Source organism: Vulpes vulpes, chromosome 12 (genome assembly GCF_048418805.1).
Source record: "Vulpes vulpes isolate BD-2025 chromosome 12, VulVul3, whole genome shotgun sequence".
NCBI classification, from domain to species: Eukaryota; Metazoa; Chordata; class Mammalia; order Carnivora; family Canidae; genus Vulpes; species Vulpes vulpes.
This window is the reverse complement of record NC_132791.1, coordinates 63,726,234-63,746,383: the sequence shown is the minus strand read 5'-3', so window position 1 is coordinate 63,746,383 and position 20,150 is coordinate 63,726,234. Positions and strand designations below refer to the sequence as shown.

The following is a 20,150-nucleotide window of genomic DNA, read 5'->3' as shown; positions in this document are numbered from 1 at the left end:
TTCATAAAGATGAGAGCAGCATTTTATTGCTTGTCTAGAGAATTTAATCGTTGAAAAACATTGGTGAATATTAGAGGGGGAAGCATTGTTATCACTTGTTTCATGTAATAAATTAAAAACCTAAAATGAATGTGGTTTGACAGAAATGTTTAACCAAGGAGGAGGGAGCAATGTTAGCATTTTAATTTTGTTTTGATTGAAGGTACTCTCATTGCACCATGAACAAATAATTCCATTCTTCTAGCATGCCTCATTTCCAATGGAACTCAGTAGAAAGCGTCTGGGTTAACATTAGCTTCGGTAGGCTTTCATGCAGTTACACAAAGGAGTTTTGCCAAAAGGAGGGATAGATCTCACAGCCATTCACTTCACAGTGCTCTCCTGTTTGGCTGCAACTGTTTCTCTGAGCAGCACACATCAGTGAATAAAAAGAAAATTAAAAGGAGGGGCAGGAAAAAAGGGATTTAGGAAGAAGGGGTTGTCAAAAACATGTTTGGCTTTAGACAAGACAATTCACAGCCATTAGCATGAGCAAAATTCCTGCTTAGCTTACAGGAATGAAAACGAAATGAATGCTGAGATTTTTTAGAAAATAAATAAAAACAGAAAACTGTTCTCTAAACACCACTGGTGAAGTCCAAGGGAACTAGGGTAAGTAAACAGCCACAATTTTATATTACTGAGCTCTACTCCCCACCCCCACCAACAATTTCCTCACGTAATAAAGTAAATGTCCTCATTTGGTGTGCTTGTCTGTATTCATGGGGAAAAAAAGCATCCTGGTGACTGTTTCCCTAAATTGGTTCCTTTAGTGCTTAATTTACATTTCAGTACTATGTACACTATGTATTATATTGCCCTCATGTAATTAAATATTAGAAAGTATTTATAGGTCCAGTTGCAAAAATGGCCAATGCTGATATTGTTAATAACAGCAGAAGAAAAGGCAAGACGTTTATTTTGATTCTGTTTTTTATTTCTTGACAAATCCACTCTGGTGGCCTCCTTCAGTGGTAGGAGATGGGATACAAGATTTGGCAGTTCTGTCAACATACGCCAATTAGCCTTGAGATCTTTTTTTAAGAATCTGATTCTCAAGTGGCTTGTTCAGTACTCCTGTGGAATTATGTACCCTTCCCCAATGTATTTATGTTTCTGTTTGTAAAAAGGAAATATACAATCACCACAAAATCATTTTTTTGTGTTTTCATTTACTTTGTTCACAAACATTGGGAATTAAATATTAGTGTCTTTTCTCCCTCCTCTTCTTCTTCAACAAATAAGGAAACTGAGTCTCAGAAACTATCTGTTTAGAGCCTTGTAACTACTGTGGAGTTGTGCTCCAGACCCCGAGGCCATAACATCATACCAGGCACTGTACTTAGGATTTACAGGAATTTGCTTATTGATCAATAGGGATGTTTGGCAATAAGGGGTTCAACATTATCCATGCTAATGAAATACCACAGGATTGTACATAATGCAGATAAATGAATGGACAGATAAACAGATGAACAGATGATGAATGAATGAATGAATGAAGCAAACAAGCATATATTACATGTATCTTGTGGAAGGAATATTATATAAGTGCAAATTGGAATTTTTACTTAATAAGGTGGTGATATTATTGACAAATTTGGTGGTTATGTGCCTAATATGAGCAGTAGAAAAAGATTTCTGAAAAATATTCCTCAAAGAAATATTTTCAACTGGGAATATAAAAGGATAGAGAAGAGTAACATTTTTCTCATCATTTACTCCTCTATGGAAGACTTTAATTATGATATTTAACCATAATATTTATTAGTAATAAAATTTTTCAAAAGATTGACAAAATATCCCAAAACAAGTCTAAGCTAGGCTCCTAAGATACGCTTTTTATAGTCTTTTATGATATAACTATATCAAAATATTAATTTTTCCCTTTTTTTTAAAAAAAAGATTGTACTTATTTACTCATGAAACACATAGAGGCAAAGACATAGGCAGAGGGAGAAGCAGGCTTCCTGCAGGGATCCTGATGCCAGACTCTATCCCAAAACACTGGGGTAATTACTATCATGAGCCAAAAGCAGACACTCAACCACTGAGCCACCAAGACATCCCTGAAATATTAAAATTTATATTGAAATTGAAATAATTATATTTTAAATATATTGAAATTATAAATGTATTAATGATTTCTTGAAATATTACCACAGAGTAACTATACTGTTATATATAACATCCTTCATAAAACATAATTTCCATCATTATTAAGAATTGTCATTAAATTTATTTTAACTGAATTAAAATTGGCAAAATAATTGACAAATACCCTTTTTTCAAAATGATATGATTCTGTATGGACATATCAATATGTAAAACAAAATAAAGGTACAGGTTAAGATAATAAGTTTTTGCTGGGTGAATGCAGATGCTCCATGGATAAGAGAAATTCTATGTTTTATTTACATCTATAGTTTATTTTCTTAGAGAATTTCACCAAATTAATTTTTCAACTGTTTATTTTTTATTTTTTTCAAGTGTTTATCATAGATGGACTTTGCAAACTTTTTTAGAATCCATTTATTTATTTATTTGTTTATTTATTTATTTACTTATTTATTTATTTTAGAATCCTTTTAGAGAGTAAAGTTTGCAGGGCTGACTTACATAGTAGATACATACTCTTTTTTTTCTACGTATCAAAATCTTAACAAGTGGACACTTGTAATTTACCTACAAAAATGAATAGAAATATTGAGCTGGCACAAAAATATCTTAAGGCATTCCTTAAACTGATTTTGATGTTACTCCTGATAGTTCATGTACATTGTTCTTCTGTAATTACTTTTATATGAATGAAATATACTTTTGAATGTTCTAAAATGACTGAACACAACAGAGTGTAGGATTGGGCAAAGCTGGACATGTGGTTGGGGTTATTTCAAATTTCACTGTAAAGATTTGGGGTAGGAGGATGCCTGGGTGGCTCAATGGTTGAGCATTTGCCTTTGGCTCAGGGCGTGATCCCGGAGTCCCAGGATTGAGTCCCACATCGGGCTTCCTGCATGGAGCCTGCTTCTCCCTCTGCCTATGTCTTTGCCTTTCTCTCTGTATCTCTCAGGAATAAATAAATAAATAAAATCTTAAAAAAAAAAAAAAAGATTTGGGGTAGGTAAGATGGAAGTCTGTTTGGGACAGACTTGTGGGGTCATCTTCAGAGATGTATGACCCGTACTGTTGCTTAAGATCCTGTCTTTAAGTAGCCCCCACTGCATCCACACGCCCCCCTGCCCCCACTTTATGGGGGTTTAATGTTCTGCAGCTAAGGATTTGATATTTTTATCTTTAGGTTTGTGTTTCATAAGTGAAGTCCCATATAATGAAGAATGCCTTAAGGGGCTTGAAGCTTTTCCTCATGCTTCATTTCACCTTTGTCACCCACATAAATGAGCTCCTGGCCACCCACTTCCTCTTATATATCAAGAGATCACTGCCACTCTCTCTCCATGAAGGCCAACAATGGCAGCCAGGTATTGTGTTCTGAGTTGCAGGCCGGAGCCCCAGAGGGTTGTGGGGGTCTCCACTCCACCTCTGCCCAAAAGAGCATGACATTAAAGAACAAATAAAAAAAAAAAAAAACAGAGTGATTAGGTAAGAAAGAATGAAGTCTTTTTCCTGCCTTTTGAACAGGTCTCTGCTTTTAATTTTTCACCAGACCCTGTACATTTTGTAGTTGGCCTTGATAATTTGAAACTCATGTTGTTGAATGTCATTTTCTGATGTGCTAGCTCAGATTAGAGGGGCAATTCTAAGGTGCATGATATTTCAAGGTATCAGCTACTCATTTTAGAAAATGACCATCTGGCTTTAAACACTTGCGTATCATCTCTCTAGACTGTTGCTTTGTGACACATGTGCACTTATAAATAGACACGTGTGCACTTATATTCTCAGTGCAGCAAGTGCAACATACAGGCTTGTTCTGTGCATGTCTTGTTCATGAATGTACAAATTCCTCAGGCAGTGTCTGCCCTGATCCTGGGCTCAGGGAAGCAGAGCTGCTACCAGGGAGTCTCCCTTATATTCTAGAAAATGTCATAGATAATTCATGACAAGAAGTCAATTTAGAGCACCATGCTAGAATTAGCATTGTCCTTTTCTTCATATTAAAATAATTATTTTCAAGATGATTTTCTCAATATTCATAATTTGTGAAGCATGAAATGAAATGTTTTTCCAAAGTAGCTAAATGTCTAATAGAACTTAAAGATTACAATGAAGTGCATCCATAATGGCTTTTTCCTAATTCAATTATGTATGTATTAAATTCTATACATATCAGAACTAAAACGAGGGGATCCCTGGGTGGCTCAGCGGTTTAGCACCTGCCTTCGGCCTAGGGTGTGATCCTGGAGTCCCAGGATCGAGTCCCACATCAGGCTCCCTGCATGGAGCTTGCTTCTCCCTCTGCCTGTGTCTCTGTCTGTCTGTCTGTCTGTCTCTCTCTCTCTGTGTGTCTCTCATGAATAAATAAATAAAATCTTTAAAAAAAAAGAAAACTAAAATGAGCTTGCTATAACTTGGAGCCAATACATGGGCATGCAAATTCACTGAATGGATGAAAGAAAATAGCACATGATGTTTTTATTTATATGTTTATAAAGACTTACTTATTTGAGCAAGACAAAGAGAGCGAGTGAACACAGAGAGGGGAAAAGGGAGGGAGAAAATCTCAAGCTGACTCCCCACGGAGCATGGAGCCAGATGCAGGGCTTGATCTCACAACCCTGAGATCATGACCTGAGCCAAAATTAAGAGTCGGATGCTTAACCATCTGAGCCATCCAGGCATCCCCCACATGATGTTTTTAAAAACACACCTGGGCCTTTTTAATCTGACTACCAAGAGTGCTTTGCCTACAATTTTTTTTCAAACTGGTAACATAATACCTCCCTATCTTTTAAGAACCAGATTAAATACAATTTTTGTCATTGAAAATTCTTTGAAACTTTTTTCCCATCTTAAGGAAACTCTGCCAAACTTCTTCTACTATCACATTTTATTTATTTTTGTTAATTCTTTCTGAGGGAGAGATACTAGGTCTCTTATTCAAAATTCTCTCTCTCACTAGACTTCCTAGGTACAGGTAGGATATTATTGGCACCATTTGCAGGTGCCTCAGGTCTTACTAACACCTTCAAGTCCCATTACAGGTTTTAGGCAATGTACATTCTTCCCCGTACCTCCTTCTTGACCACTCTTAGTCCTCTTCACTTCTCAGAATATGAAGCCAATAACATTTTGATATGTGCATAAATAAAAAAGAATCTCCATACATATAACACCCACTCTTAGTAGTCATAGGCTCAATTGAACAGTCTCATGACCCCAATAGGTCACACTTAACAATGGTTTCATTAGAAGGATACAAATCATGGCAGTAGGGCAGTATCCACTGATACTCCAACATGAGAGTTCCCACAAAGGTCAAGGTCTAAAGTCTTTCTCCAACCATGCAAAATGACAGCTCAGCTGGGAGAATTTGAAATCATCGGTAGGTGTGAGATCTACCCTGGCTAATACTTACCATGTCCAGAATAGTAATCAACATCTGTTAAAATAGTCTGTAAGCAAAGAACATGACCAGTTACGTGAACGCACCACACTCAAGAAATCCCAGGAGATATTTATAGTCATTCAGTACCCCCAGACCAGATGCAGTTTACAAATCAGGATTTATTTTTATTATAAGCAATGTTGCCTAGTAATGCGGCTGACATTCTACCAGTATCAGGTTTCTATGGAAACAGAGCTAGAAAGTTAACTCAATGTCATTTTTCTTTTCGAAGAAGGAGAAAATGTTTTGCTATCCCTTTATTCACATTAGGAAACATAAATATTTGGGAATGTGGATTACCAAACAGGCTTTCTTCAAATAAACACAAAAAAATGCAAAAAATGTCAAAATGACAGCTATATGTTCAGCTTAAAAAAATGAAAAAAGAATATCAAGATCTTCTTAAAGAAAGTAGACAAGGAAAACTAAAAAGATAAAAATCAAATTACTATATAAAAATGATCAAATCTATGAAAAAAATGAAAACTTGACTTTTAAAATTATTTTATTTGGAAAAGAATGTCAAAATAGATTTCCTCCATATGTCTGAGTCTATAGAGCCACTATAACAAAAATACTATAGATTGGGTGGCTTAAACAACATTTATTTCTCACAGTTTTGGAGCCTAGAAAGTGCAAGATCAAGACACTGGCAGATTCAGTGTCTGGTGGAAGCCCACTTCTGGCTTCTAGATTGCCTTCTTCTACTTGTATTCTTTAATATCAGAAAGGAAGAAGGAGATCTGTGGCCTCCGTTTTATAAGGGCACTAATCCCATTCATGAGGTTCTACTCTCATGATTTACTCACCTGTCCAAATCCCCCACCTCCAGCTACTATCACATCAGGGATTAGGTTTCAACCCATGAATTCTGGGGGCACATATTCAGCCTATAGTACTCAAACATTAAGAAGAAACAAAAAATAGAGAAGAAGCAAGGGAGTGACTTGAGGAATCAGAAAGAAGAACATTTAAGAGACTTCTATGTTTAAGTGTGGATAAAACCATTAAATTTATGTTTAAAAAATGTAAATAACCTAATTTGCTTTAAGAAGAATTTAAACAACCAATACCAAAAGAAGAAAATGAAAAGTAGCCAAAACCTTTCCACTCAAATAAGATATCATACTGAAATGATTTTATGAACCATCCATCATTCTTAAATCACTGGCACTGTTCAACATTGTACTGGAGAGTCTAAACAATGAAGTAAGACAAAGGCAAAGACCACACAATGTCTAATTTTTTTAAAAGATTTTATTTATTCATGAGAGAGAGAGAGAGAGAGAGAGAGAGAACAGAGACACAAGCAGAGGCAGAGGCAGGCTCCATGCTGCGAGCCGGATGTGGGACTTGATCCCGAGACTCCAGGATCACGCCCTGGGCCGAAGGCAGGCGCTAAACCACTGAGCCATCCAGTGATCCCCAACAATGTGTAAATTTTGAAAAAGAAAGATGATAGCATCAATATTTATGGACAATATGATTACCAATCTAGGTAATCCAAAACAATAGTTAAAAACCTATTAGACAAGAACAAATAAGAAAGTGACATAAACTTAAGACTTTTAAAATTCAATATATACCTCTGTATCAGTGATAAAGACATATAAAATATAATTTAATAAACTATTTCATCCAAATAGCAATAAAGCTATAAGAATAATTCTAACAAGGAATGTGAAAGATATCTATGAAGAAAATAATAAAACTTTTGAGAGCTCTAAAATGAAGGTCCAGGGGTACCTGGTGGTTCAGTTGCTTAAGCATCTGACTCTTGCTTTCTGCTTAGATCATAATCTTGAGTCCCTAGTTGGGCTCCGCACTCATCAGTAAGTCTGTTTGAAGATTCTTTACCTCTGTCCCTCCCTCCTCCTCCTGTCTCTCTCTCCCTCAAATAAATAAATCATTAAAAAAATAAAATGAAGGTCTATATAAATGTGACAGTCTCTCATATTTGTGATATGATTCCTTAATACTGTTCAGATACCAGTTCTGTCCCGATTATTCTACAAATGCAGTGTTGTTCCACAGTATTTTAAATTTTGCTAAAATAAAAGACTTGAACCTAAAATGAGAGGAAGTGAGTTTTCAGGTTCCAGAAATATACCACATACAATCATGTGGGTATGTGAATTTCTATATGGTAAGAATAGCATATTAAAGTATAGCAAAATAGAGGTAATTTAATATACTCTGTCAAAATGATTGGTGATCCACTTGGAAAAATAAAAGATTAGATTGGTAAGTAATTTTATAACAAATTAGATAGGTAGATTCAACCAGGACTGACAAAATTTTCTGTAAATGGCCAGGTAGTAAATATTTTAGTCTATGTGAGCCATACTATCTGTCACAAATAGTCATCTCCGTGGTTACAGTGTCAAATGAATGGTTTGGGGGATAGTGATTTTGGCTTGCAGGTGGTAAGATTGACCTTGACTTAATCTCGCCAGAGTCAGAATTTCCTCATCTGGTAAATGGAGGAATACTGACCTCATGGCTTAATATAACAATTAAATAAAGTATGAAATATTAGCTACATGTTTAGATATAATAGAAATCTAATTGTTTATCCTTACATTTCCGTGCTTGGCATAATGCCTGACTTATAGTAGGTATGGCATACATTTTCATTTAACTAAGTTAAATGAACACATCTTGCTGCTATTAGTTTAATGGGAAATCAGACAGATTTTCTTGAAAATGATTTTCATCATTTTTACCTCTTAAAATGCAGCACACACATGACACGTCCTATAGTTAAAAATATTTTCAATTATGTATATTTTAAAATATATACTTATATATACATATTTGTTTTATAAAATACACATTTCATAACAATATGCAATGTATACACATTTTTGTATTTATATTTAATAAATATATTTAGATTATAAAGAAGAGAATTATAAAAATTACATCAAGGTCCAAATAAATATAGAATTATGAGACTCTTCTGTTTGGACAAGCTTTTTGTAATATTTTTAGCTTTTCCTTAGCTTTGCATGGTGTTTTCGACATTTTAAAATCATGCTGTCCTTATTGCATTGAAATGCTCTGTCACTTAAGGTGCTACTTCTATAAAATAATTAATTTGATATTTAATGACTCAAAGCCTAAAAATTATCTAGTATCACTCATATTTTATATATCATGTTTGGGTCTGGAAAAATTTATAGGAATAAAAAAAATGATGAAGTGCTTGGAAACATTGACCTATTCCATCCAAAAAGTGAAGAAAATTTTAATTAGTTTTAAGCAAAGCCTTTTTGAGCAGAAATAAGCAATTAACCCACTGATCTGAAGAATGGGTCATAAAGCATTTCCACAAGTGCTTCAAGTCATTGTTAACTCTACAAGATCTTGGTGTGTGTGATTATGTTTCATTGTCTCAACACTGAGTAAATGTATTTAAATTGTAGAGTTGTGACGCTATATGACATGTCTCTGTATTTGAAGCAAGCATCCAAGAAAAAGAATGCAGAGATTTAAAACTGTTTGTGTTCTACTTTAAAACCTATAATAATACAAGTTCGTGAAATTTTTAAATTTGCGAATTATACATGCACAGTTATTTGGGGCTTTTCTTTTGTAGGAAACAACATTTGAGACTGAGGTTAAGCGATTGAATGTGATATCTGATGCCACACTGGGAGAGGCCGGGAAAACTAACAAATCTTCAAAGCTCAGTATGATTTCAATGTATTCCGCTAATACCCAATCTTAGAATTCAATCAGCGGGTGTACACGTCTGCTGGCGGAAAGATTTTAGTCTCTGCTTTTAATGTATGGGCACTGAGGACTGAAAGGCAAATGTCTGCTTCTATGAGATACTTCCACAATGCAGTGGAACAGGAAAAGCTTCACAAATAACGGTTGCTCTTATCTTAAATAGATGAAAATGGAATGAAAGTTTCCCTTAATTTAATTGAGAATGGGTTATTTTGGCTCTCTTCAATTTGCCACCAAGGAGGCGTCTGCAACTGAAATTGTAAGTTATTGCTTTTAGCTGATGGGTTTGTCATTCCTTCGCTGTGAATGTCTGCGGTATGTAGGCCCTCCCCTCCTTCCTCCAATACTCTACACTTTTCCTGCGACCACTCTATGGAAATTCTTCAATAGTTCCCATTACGTTTGGGATAAAAATCTAAAACTTTTTTTTTACAGAGTATAAAAGGACACCTTGGTCCCTGCCAGCCTCTCCAGAAGCAACTATATTTTCTCCTTTCAGTTTTAGCTACACAATATCGAAGGCACCCCCCCCACCTTTGCCCATATGTTTCCCTCTGAAATATCTTTATTTCATAACTAATAGCAACGTATTACTTTTGCAAACTCCAACCTATTCCTCATGTCTCACTTCAAATGCCATCTTTGTAGGGTTCTACTACTATACTCATTCTTTATTTCATATGTAATGGCAAAAGTCTGCTTATACCATGAATCTTTCTGTGTCTCCTTACCTTCTTGATACCTTCTTGATACTCATATCCTTGGCGAGCAGATTACATTTTTTACATTTTTGTGTCCGTGGTTCCTAGAGCAATGTCTAGTAAACAGTGGGTAGGGAATATACATTTTTGCTTGTTTTTTAAAGATTATTTATTTATGATACACACACACACACACACACACACACAGAGGCAGAGACACAGGCAGAGGGAGAAGCAGGCTCCATGCACCGGGAGCCCGACGCGAGACTGGATCCCGGGTCTCCAGGATCGCGCCCTGGGCCAAAGGCAGGCGTCAAACCGCTGAGCCACCCAGGGATCCCCTGAATATACATTTTTGAATGCATGATAGCTTGTTTTACCAGTCTTACTGGTAAACTATGAAAATGTAATTGGCATATTTAATCATCTTTGCCCCAAGTATATGAATTATGTTTCAGTATATCTTTAGAAAGTCATCTTGGATGATTTTATTCAATAGTAAAAGGAAAAAAATTAATTATTATAGGACTATTGCTGATACATTAGTAACATTAGTTTGTATGTTGGTTTCCTTTACATATATGGAGGCTTCTATTTCTAGAAGATACAAAAATGGCATAAATAGGCAGATACTAGTAACACTGTTAGATTAAGGGTAGCATAAGCCAGTTTATTCCTGCTTTCTGCATTCCTCTTTTCTGATACACTCTTGCATCTTATGCAACTCCATGATGAAAGGTTGTCTTCCACTACTTCTGTATCTTTCATAAAACATATACAGTGATGAACCAGAGTAAGCTCTCAACACACACTGATTAATTGTATATGGTGATTTTTCTAGGTTTAGACTTGGAAACGAGAGGATTATTTTCTTCATTTTCATGTCTAAGTTATTTAGTACTAGGACTTTGTTTTGGTAGTTGAGAATAATACAATGAAAAATAATTACAATTAACCTAATAGAATGGTAATGACTGAGTTTGTCACCAAAGGACTAAATGATTTATTCTCTTGTCTATGTATGTTTGTGGTTCTGTATTGGAGAAAGCATCATGCATTTGGGGTTCACCTATCCCCCAATGAAAGGATTAAGACAAGGGGTTCTCAGATATGCTTTAAGAGATTAAAAATATACATAGAGCCATTACTCTCCGTTTCTGACTTTTTAAACAATTTGTTAATCCTGATTATGGTACCAGGTTTATTTTAATAATTTCTAGACCTATTAATAGTAAGTCATTGCATAAATATTCTCTATGACATGGTAACTTAAAGAAAAGACCATAGACATGCTCACATTAAGTGATGCTAAGCATCTTTGATAGTGAGTGGGCAGCATGAGAGTTAGTTACATTTCTTTCCTTTTTCAAAAAAATATATTTGTTAATTACAAATATGGATTTAAATTATTTTTAGTGCTAGTTTGAAAGTATAGAATTCATGAAGTAAAAAAAGACTAGTTCTTTGGCAGCTCTGTTACATCAAGGAAAAGGATATCATTTTGACAATTTGTTAATACGTTTAGATTATACAGATTGCATAAAAGATTACCTTAAAGTGATTTCTTGATAAAATATTTTTTAAGGGTGGTATATATAAAAAGTTTATAGTCTGAAAATTTACTAAATATCTTGAGAACTTAGTACATTTATAAGTGGACAAATTTATCTGTTGTTTAAAAACCACCAGAGATAAGAGAAGATCTTTTAATTGAAACATAAGCATGCTACTACTAAATTTTGATGACTAAGTTATCATATATTTTCATATATGAAATATAAGTAGAGTATATGTTTAATATATATTTGGGCACTTAAATTCCTTGATGAATCAAATAATTTTAAACAATGCATACTATTAACAAATGATTGCCTCATTAATAATTTGTTTTTGTTAAATTTTGTTTACTACTTCAACCAATCTTTTGTTTTTTGCTTTTCTTCCATTGACAGGTCCTTCAGGTTGGAAGGAATATCTTTATTTGGAGGCATGTCGGCTCATTTTTCTCACTTCAGATCATCATTATGACTTCTTGAGGCCAGATCTAATTTTGAAGTAACCAGGAACTTGTCCATCATAGAGCAGCAAATCCTTCAACTTTGGAGCACAAAAGATCACTAATATGGTCTGCATAAAATCATCCGCCTCTAGTCTGACAGCCATGAGCAGAGCCCTGGGGGCCAAAAAAAAAAAAAAAAAAAAAAAGCCACAGCCTTAAATCTCTTCACTCGGAAATTACTAAGAAGATTTTAAAAATAAATGAAAGAAAAAGACTAAACGAGCAAGCCAACAATATCAACAACAACAACAAAAACAAACAAAATCCATTTTATTTCACCTTGGAAACAATATTCCCAGATATGAGCCCAAGAAAATTTATATTCAGCAATTAAGCTATAAATTTGATTTATCGCACTGGAAGGTGAATATATAGAGATAGGAGTTATCTCTAGCCAGATTTATTCAGCCTTTCAAAATATGTAGACAAAAAGAAAACTGAACAGAAGGGAATGGCAGGAATGAACAGCGTTAGGACACAATGTTGCTGTTTGCAGGGAGGATGTTTGCTGTCCTGTGCACACCCTCAAAGCCATAATGGAGGAATAGCATTGTTGTTGATTGCTAGAAAAGTTTGTGCATTCACTCCTTCACCCCATATTGGTTAAGGGGAGGGGGGGAGGCCAGTTCTTACTGATTACTTTTCAATGCACTTCTAATATTTGCACTGTCACTTCCATTCAGGGTAATGATGTGTGTTGTTATTTGCACAGATGGTCCCATGAGTTTTGAGGCCACAAGCAGTTACATGCAGGAGTCGAGGAAGGAAACATTTAAGAATTCTCAGACATTGCTTTCTCTTTCTTCTGTATCTTCTAAAATATAGACCTCTCAGATTTAAAAATAGCTATGGAATAATAAGGAAAGAACTTAAGTGTGGTCAAATGAATGAAGAAAGGATCCAAAGTGTGTTTTAGTGAAGATCATTTTATATCATTAACAGCCAAGAAGTCAGATACAGTGAACTGTACACCACACATTTGTGTTGAACATTTATTTGTTCTCTTAATTAAATAAATCATTTGTAATTTGTATTTGACATATAACAGTTTTTTATAGCCATTTATCTATTTATGCTTCATGGGAAAATGTACTAAACAGCATTTTCAGTTTATTTTTCTAAATAAATGTGTTGTTTGTATTATTTGTAGTTGCTTATTCAATTCGATTTTCATTGCCTGGAAAATAAGTTTCCTGTGGTTAATTGGAAAGCTTTTGTCATATTAACTCAAAACAAATGAAAGACTGAATTTTAAAATATTAATATGGTAAAAAATTGTGCTATTTCCTAAGGTCCGAAGAAGAAATGATTTTCCTCATGACTTTCTTGTCAAGGGTTACGTTAATATTCTAGTTATACTAACTATCCAGAGTTACTTTTAATATATGTAGACATTGCTTGAAACCAGAAAGTTTGGGTACTATATAAGTAAGGATTTTCCCTAAGTTCTTTTTCTAGACATCTCCAGAAGAAGATGAAAATTAGACTGATTTTTTAAAAAGACCACTATCATGCCTAAGGAATTTTCAATAAGGCCCCCCAGAGGTCTGCTCGGAATTTTCATCACTGCATATACAAATGACTGACCAGGCAAGCATACTCGGTTCCCTTCTGACTGGATCACCGTGCATGGGGTTGGAGTTTATGGAGATTGGGTCTCAGTCTCTTTTCTCTACTTGGGTGTAGGCCTTCTCTCCTTAGCCTGATAAGGAAGACTTGCCTAATTCTTAGGTTTTGCCAGAGAAAGTTGTTCCATAGGTGGCTTCAGATTCAGTATGTCTGTGAGAAGAGGTGAGCCTGGGATCCTCCTCTGTTACCATCTCGAACTGGAACTCCCAACAACCTAAAATAAATTATTTTTGATAATTAAAAGAATAGGTCATTAGGTTTATGTCCAAACTATGATCCGAAACCAGCCCCTATTTTGTTCTGCACACTTAAATTGATTTACTGTCTGCAGTCTCTCTTGGTAGTCCTCAAAGTATCCTGTAACATAATCAAGAAAATTAGTTTGTCACGCATGATTTCAACCCCTGAAAATTAAGATGTTGTACATGAAAATAATCCAGCTGGGAATCAAATTGCCAGTTCCTGTGAGATACTGGGCATTGAAGTATGGATGCCTGGTCTCATTCAAATTCTTTTAAAATTCATGCTGATTGCCTCAAGCCGTGAATTATTTTAAACCATAAATAGGAAAATCAACTTTCCCCAAACCTCTAAGAGTAAAATCCATCAAGAATAAATTATAAAAAAAATTATAGGTCTTTATTTTTTGAGTATACTCAACTGTAAGCAGTGCTTTATCGGCTGAAGTCTGTGGTGAGCCTGTAAAGGATTTTCAAAAGCTATGACATTATCAAACTTTCTTTTGGGGCAAGATAGCTCCACTGGTAGTTTACAGAATGAATTAGACTGAGGCTGGGCAGTTGAAGGGTGGAGATGTACAGATCAGGAAAAAAAATGACTAATTTTCTTTGAATTAAGTTTATTCTCTTCAACTTTAATTACATTTATCTTCATTATTTCACTTTGTCTATCACTTTCTCTTCTTTTGTTCTCTTCAAATTTTAAACTTATCTTTTGCTGTTTTCACAATTCACTATTATTTCACAAAATCTATTAAACAATCTTCAGTCCCCATGGAGAATTAATGCTTACAGATTTTTAGACTTTAGAAAGCCATTGTAGGTAATCTCCACTTCCTGACTTTGCTTTTTAAGTGTTGCTTTGTTGATTTATATGCTGCTCCAACTGTTCTAGTTGTCCCCAATTCACATAATTACCAGGTGTATCTACATGGATAAGATGATTGTCTTTATTTATTGCCTGCCCATTTATTGCCCTGCAACATGAATTGTGCTGGGCACCAGGAAGAAACAGGTCCTATTTTGATGCAGTTCAAAATCTAGAAGACTGGAGAGAGAAATATATTAAACATGTGATTTCACTAGTTAACAACAACAAAAAATTGTGACTTTGTGCTAATTTCTGTGAAGAAAGGTACTGGATTGTGCTGAGACCATATATCCACTGGATGTAACTCATTGGGGAAAGTAAATTTTGAGCTGAGATCTGAAGCTGAAGCATAGGTGACTACTATGTAAATGGGATAAAATCATGTGCAAAACATGCAGAGGGGAAAGAAAATAGGACGTCAGAAGACCTGAAAACAAGGCTAATTATATTGGAGTAAAGAGAGCAAAGAAAATAGCGCAGAGAAAACAGGTATATTGCACTATATCAGATTGAATGAAAACGTCAAGAAAAAGGGGAGAGGGTTGGGACACCTGGGTGGCTTAGTGGTTGAGCCATCTGCCCTTGGCTTAGGTTGTGGTCTTGGGGTCCTGGGATTGAGTCCTGCATCAGACTCCATACAGGGAGTCCGCTTCTCCCTCTACCTATGTCTCAACCTCTCTCTCTCTCTCTGTCTCTCGAATAAATAAATAAAATCTTAAAAAAAGAAGGGTAGAGGGTTAAAAAGACGTTGAAAAGAGCAGAAGTATAAAGAAAAAATTAAGAATGGCATTGGGAGCATTTTTTAAAAAATATATATATATATTTAATTTTTCTTTATTTATGATAGTCACACACAGAGAGAGAGAGAGAGAGAGAGAGAGAGGCAGAGACATAGGCAGAGGGAGAAGCAGGCTCCATGCACCGGGAGCCCGACGTGGGATTCGATTCCGGGTCTCCAGGATCGCGCCCTGGGCCAAAGTCAGGCGCCAAACCACTGCGCCACCCAGGGATCCCCATTGGGAGCATTTTTAACTTATAGATGGTTTACTTCTTGATGAAGATGCAAAAAAATGCATTTACTAGCTATCTTTAAATTCATAAAGGCTTGAGCATCTATAGTGGACTAACAACAAACATTTAAAAATATGTTGAAACCAATTTCTGTAAAAGTAAGTTTGCCTATATGTATCAGAAAACCAAAATAAGAAGCTGTTCAGACCTGACATAGCAACTCCTTAAAATTACCAGGGATCCAGTCTTTGTTTTCTGCTCTGATATCCTTGGAAGATGACCTTTGTCCTGATGGTGCAGAATAATTGCTAGAGCTCCAGACATGGCATTCATATTCCAGGCAGCACAATGAAGAGAGAGTTTACCTCCTCGTTTGTAAGAAAACCTACTAAAAAATGTTCCCTCAACATTTAAGTTTATTTGTTATTGTTCAATTGGCCACAGCAGCATTAGAACTAGGGAATGTGGTCCTTTGGCTGGGTGGGTACATTGCCACTTTGAATATACTTGGTGTTCTGACCCTGAAGAGGCTGGGGGAATGAATGGTGGTATACACAACTATCTAACTCTGTCGTTGGGACTTTAAAAATGTAGCACCAGTTCATCATGTCCTGAATTAAGTATTGGATATTTTAAACACTAAATAATATGCAAGACTGAGGTAACTAAATTTTCAGCTTTTATTTTCAAGAGGAAAATAACAAGTGGAGTCATACCATGGTAGCGCTTAGTTTTCTTTGGATTCTATTACACTATGATCTATCCTTTTTTAATGAACATTTACCCAATGATATGAAAAACCTCTATATGTCTCTTGCTGTTAACATCTCATCACTTTGTGATTCTGATCCAGAAACAACAGTGCATTTTATAGATGATATAGGGGACTTTCACAGGACGTTTTGGCTCTCTGGACTTTCATACTTCATTGTTCAGACATTCTAAAGTGTTGTTAAATGGAATTTATCAATAACTTACTAGTGCATACTTTAGTAGGGAATTTTACAAATTGTTTTGTGGAACAAAAGTATTGGAATTGCCTAAGATCTTTTAAGTGAACAGGTACTTAAGTTTGGAAATACATTTTATTCTGGCTTTATGTAAGCATCCCTTCCCTTTTTTAGTTTGGGCATAGCTAAAGAGAAAATTGTTCTTTGGGTATAGTGACAGGATCTAGATTTTCCAGAGGCTAAGACAGAGGAACTCAGAATACACATAAATTAAAAAGTAAACGTAAGCAAGTATGGGTTCCTGTAGAAAATGTAGTTCCCCTCAGTGATATTGCACTTGTCTTAACACACACAGAGACTTTCCTGGTCCTATGCCAGTTGTAAATGCATACAATAATGCTAAACATAGTTGAAAAATCATTTGAGATTTAGAGATGAAAAATAGCATACATTATGGCATTCAGTGTGATTCATAGGAAAGAAGTTAGTCTATACTTTTCAGGACATTCCAGTCTTTTTAATCATAAAATAAAGCCAATTCGTAAATGACTAATTTAACCAACCACTATGACCAAATGAGCTGCCTACAGGGTGGGAGCATGTGCTCTGTAAGCTTCTTTCAGTTTCTCTGGGAAGTGTCTAAATCTTCCAAAAGTGTTTATGCTTTATTATCTGATGTGTAGGTTGAACCCACAATATGCTACCCTGATATATTTTTTAAATAATTTCTGTTTCTATATTGCATGCTAATATAGAGTAAACTTTTAAATGAAACATGAAAATGAGACCAAACATGAATAGCACTTAGTGCATTAATGACAGTTAGTGCACTTTGGAAGGTTGCTAAGAAGGGAATGTGCAGTATTTTACCATAATCCAAAGAAATACTTTTAACACTTGGGCTTAGAGTACTTAGAACTTGGGGCACAGGAGTGTGGGTATGAAAAGAGGAAGGCATAGCCTAATATGTTACCTAAAATTCACGTTCTCACTTTTAGAGTATATGTTTAATTTATATTTATTTTTATTTAATTTATATTTATTATAAATTAAGGTAATTTACTTATTTAATTATATAAATTATAAAATTTACCCCATTGCCACCATTTGCTGAACCTACCCCTTCTCTAAAGGGAATCTTTGGCACAGATACAAATACCAATAGAAAAATGTAGTATTGGGGTATATGTATATTGTCATGTGTGTGGTGTGCATTAATGGCATCATAATTTACATAGAGTTTTGCCACTGGAATTTGTTCTACTGAAGAATACGTCTTAGAGGTCTTTGCATGCTGTTGCTTATATCTCATAGTAACTCCCTATAGAATTTTTTCTTTTTCTGAGTTTGGATGTTCAGGTTATTTATTTTTTTAACTCTTACAATCAATACTGCATGTAACACCAGTGTAGGTGATTTCCTGTGCACATGTGCCTGCACTAAGGTAGAAATTGAGATCAATTTTTTTCTTCATGAATATATACATGGCCAGTGCTATAGCCTTTAGAAATGCTACAGATTTTGAAATTTTATGATTACGAATTTTTGGCTCTAGTGGTAATGGTATGTGAAAAAAAATCTCTTTTTCATATAAGGAAATTCTACTCAATTAACAGGATATGAGACTAAGGAGAGGAGAAACCCTAGATTTGGGAGGTAATTGGAGATTTCACTGGGGAAGTGTCATTTGGCACAGTAATTATTATCTTCTAAAAGTACAAGACGTAGGCATTAGTTGAGGAAGCATGAGGATAGAAGATAGGTGTATTTCAAAAAGCAAAACATGCTCCTTATGCTTACAAAACATGGGAAATTACTCTGTTTGTTAAATGGTACTTGCTATGTGACTTCAGTTAATATTGAGGTTTCTTCTCTAGAAATGCCATTAACATTCTCTTTTCTGGAATGAAGTAATGCTTTTGAGATGAAAACACTTTTTCAATTACAACATAAAATGTGAGATGTGTTTTCCCCTGTGACAGTTTATGATCACTGTGTTTTAGTCACAAAATTACCTCCTTTAGAAATCATCATTTTCAACAGGAGGGTATACATGGTAATTAATGAAGAGCAAACATTCAGTTAGGTAGCCTGACCCTTTTTAAAATGAAAATGTGAATCTATTTGAATTTCCAGTGCCCCAAGATTTATTTATACATTTAAAATATTAATGTTCTCCTGTTAATGACTGCATACATAGACATACATAGGCATTAACATTGTTATAAAGAGCAACAGGTGGTTGAGAAATTAAAATCATCTAATTCTCCCAGACAGAAATCCTTCGCCAACAAAAATAAAATAAAATAAATAAAAATAAAGGAAAATGAAAGCTCTCAGCTGGCCTTCCAAAGCAGAGGTCCTTTTAAAAGAGGCCAAGAAGCATGTTGAAGTAGAAACAGCCATTGCCCATAGATTTTCCTTTACATATCTGTTTTTCCCCCATGTGTGAAATAAACCAGACACCTAAATGCTTTCCTGAATAAAATAATGGAATTTTACTGAGGAAATTAGAATAACTGGAGCAAAGCAGAAAGCAAAAGAAGGGGAAAAATAGGTTGCTTTCAATCAAGATTTAAGAAGCAGCCTCCCTTTTTGTGAGAAAGCTCTTTTGTATTTATATCCATCTGTATCTTTAAGAGCAGAAAATATCTCAGCATTACCTGCTGGGAATACTGGCTGAAGAAACCTAGATTTTGAATTACTAAAGAATGACCTCAGGTATACCCCTCAGTCTCTGCCAGAGACACATTATCCCAGCCAGGAAGAAGCTTCAAGTTCCCTAAGAGTCTCCCTCCCTATTATCCAAAACTCTTAAGCCATTGATTCTTTTCTCGTGCAAACCCATAATTCTTAAGTTTAGGATTTGTCCAATTTAATGTCTTGCTATTGACTATTCCCCTTTACTCACTCAACAAATATTAGGTGACTATTATGTTCCAGATTTGCATTCCTGAAGCATAGAATTTAACTTGGAGCTTCCTGGAAGTCAGGAAAAAACTATAAATAACTGAAAAATATAGAGCTGTATAATTTGTTAGAAGGAAGAAGACAAAGTGTCAAGAAGTTAAATAAAAGCTAAGAGCTTAACAATGAAGTACTGTGCATTTCAGTGAAAGAAGTTTTGTGAGCTGGTAAGCTAAAGCAGTCTGTTTGTTTTTTATTTTTCCAAGAACCAAAATTTGGAATAACTGGAAGACTGCATGTGAAAGCCTGTCTTTTGTATAAGCCAAGTTTGTGTTGCTTGAGAGTTTCCAAATCCTCTAGATTTCTGCTTTCACCCTAAATAACCTCACTCTTGCCCCCATTCACACTGTGGGATAAACCAGTTACTTCCCAGAGTC

At 35.1% G+C, this 20,150-nt stretch overlaps 1 protein-coding gene across 2 annotated transcripts in view; it reads left to right on the top strand.

Annotated features, from left to right (window-relative positions):
• The window catches only part of PRR16 (proline rich 16), a 284,572-nt gene extending 271,323 nt beyond the window's left edge, over positions 1-13,249 (top strand). For both annotated transcript variants that reach the window (XR_011995597.1, XM_072728753.1), the window contains exon 3: positions 12,000-13,249. The gene's annotated coding sequence lies outside the window, so the exon portion shown is untranslated. The remainder of the gene's footprint in view (positions 1-11,999) is intronic.
• The last annotated feature ends 6,901 nt before the right edge of the window (positions 13,250-20,150 follow it).